Source organism: Limulus polyphemus, unplaced genomic scaffold (genome assembly GCF_000517525.1).
Source record: "Limulus polyphemus unplaced genomic scaffold, Limulus_polyphemus-2.1.2 Scaffold583, whole genome shotgun sequence".
NCBI lineage: Eukaryota > Metazoa > Arthropoda > Merostomata > Xiphosura > Limulidae > Limulus > Limulus polyphemus.
In genome coordinates, this window is record NW_013666193.1 from 29,609 (window position 1) to 31,960 (window position 2,352).

The window sequence follows — 2,352 nt, forward strand, 5'->3', positions numbered from 1 at the left end:
ATGAAAGTGAAACCTAATTCCAATAAACAAAGATGAAAGTGAAACCTAATTCCAACAAAGCTGACGTAGAAATTTAATTTTAAGAAATAAAGCTGAAAGCGAAACTTGACTCCAAGAAATAAAGCAGAGATATAACCTAATTTCAAGAAGAAGAAAAAAAATCCTGTCTTCAGAAGTTATCAATATATATATATATATAACGTGACCTATCAAACCAGCTTATAGTTATACTTACTATTGTACGGCTTTTATTGACGTAACAAAAGAAGGTAAATAGACACCTCTCGAGAATATAAGTCAACCAATATCCATGACGTCATTCGCAAATAACCGAATGTGTAAAAACAGTAAAGTTTAAATCCACACTAATAGAACAATGCCAAACTTAAATGGAAATTTGTTACGACATTTAGCTTGTCCTCTTCAGTCCAATGTTGCACACAATGATGCTATACACCCAAAAACCGTTTTCTCAGACACGAAGGTTTTAAGGAGAACATGAGTTGAAAACACTTAGTTTGTCAATAATCTGTTCTACATATTTCGGTCAACAGTAGACCACACCTTGTACTGTGTTATCCTCAACACCAAGCCGCGTTTACAGAATCCAACGCTTGATAACAGTTGAAAGAAACGCATTTTGACACATCCACACTGTTTTAATTATATGATTACCAAAGAGTTCGTTTTGATTTTTTAATCACGAATAATAATGACAAGTTCTTAGTTAAACTGGGGGCGTTCTCAGCATATTTTAGGGGAGGGAAAGAAGGTTTGGAGGTCATGCTTTCTGTAACTCTGTATATTATCTTTAGGAAAGGAAGTTCAAATAACACCCACTGATAAAGACAAGTCTTTGGGTAAAACGTTAAACCTCACTAAATTACGTGTCATATTGCTTGACCTAGGTAACACTTATCAGAGCCGTAGGAAGCGGTAAGGCCAATCAGGACATGGCCTGACCGCTTTTTCATGGCATGTATAGCTTATGTATTAAAACTTTCTTCTTTTAATCCAATACATTACGTTGTGTGTTAGCAGTATTTTAGTTAAAATGGCTCAAGATTCAATCTCGTAGCATTAAATTTTCAAAAATTGCCTCTTACAGCAATGTGTATTGAGTAATCAATTATATTACCTTTTATGTTTATTGCACATCACTATTTGCACTGGATAAGTAAAATAGAATATAATGTTCTTTTATTGTTCTACGGATTTGGTTGTTGTTGTTTTTTTCTAGTATGAACTTATTATTAGATCCAGCAATGCAGGCATGCACAATTGTGCATATCAAACCTACGATGACACAATATAATATACCCTAAGCAAATCGTTACATGTACACACACACACACACACACACACACACACACATAAATATTTAAAGTACTCAAAATATGTAACGCACGTATCTTTAATCTTTAAGAACTAATGGCATTGCAACAACTGGTGGATTAATCTTCTGATTCCTAATAAGTATTATTAAAATGATACATAAACAAAGTTAACATGTATTGCTCTTCTTCTACTCACTAGAATATCGCACTGTTTATTGAAAAACATATCCGCGTCCAATTATTTTAGGTAAATAAACTATTTTTTCTTGAATGTTATATAATATATTACTGGCACTACTGAATTTCATGGTTGTTACACAATACAATGCTTCATATCACCTTGTTTTTTTATTCCATTGTTTATTGCCAAGTCATGTTACTCGTGTAAATATATCTTTAGAATTTACCTGTAAATCTTCGTAAAGCTTGACGAAGTACAGTCTTTCGAAACGTTCATAAAGTTTGTTTTATTTCGCACAAAACTACTCGAGAGTTAGCTGCTTCAGCCGTCCCTAATTTACAGTGATAGACTAATCGGTAATAGGTAGAGAGTCACACTACCCACCGCCAACGCTTGGGCTACTCTTTTACCAACGAATAATGGGATTGGCCGTTACTTATGACGCCGCCACGTCTGAAAGGACGAGCATATTCGGTGAACGGGGATTCGAACTCGCAGAGTGCCAGCCGGACACCTTAATCAACCAGACCCCCCCCCCCCCATAAAATAGATATTTTTGTTTCAGTTCAAAATGGTTTTCGTTTTTCCGATGCAAAAAGTGATTTTCTAGTATTTTTTTTTCGGTGTTCAACGTTCGTGGGATAATTCTACAAGGTCTTGTACTTCTTGGTTTGTTACAAATGTCAGCGACGCAATGTATAAAATGTATAACAATAACTGAAAACACGGATGCAGCTTGATCTCTCTTTGTTGGTGTTTTTATATTTTTCTTATTCAGGTTTATAGTCACCGTTTAATCACCATATAATATAGTTTATATTATGCGGTTGGGGA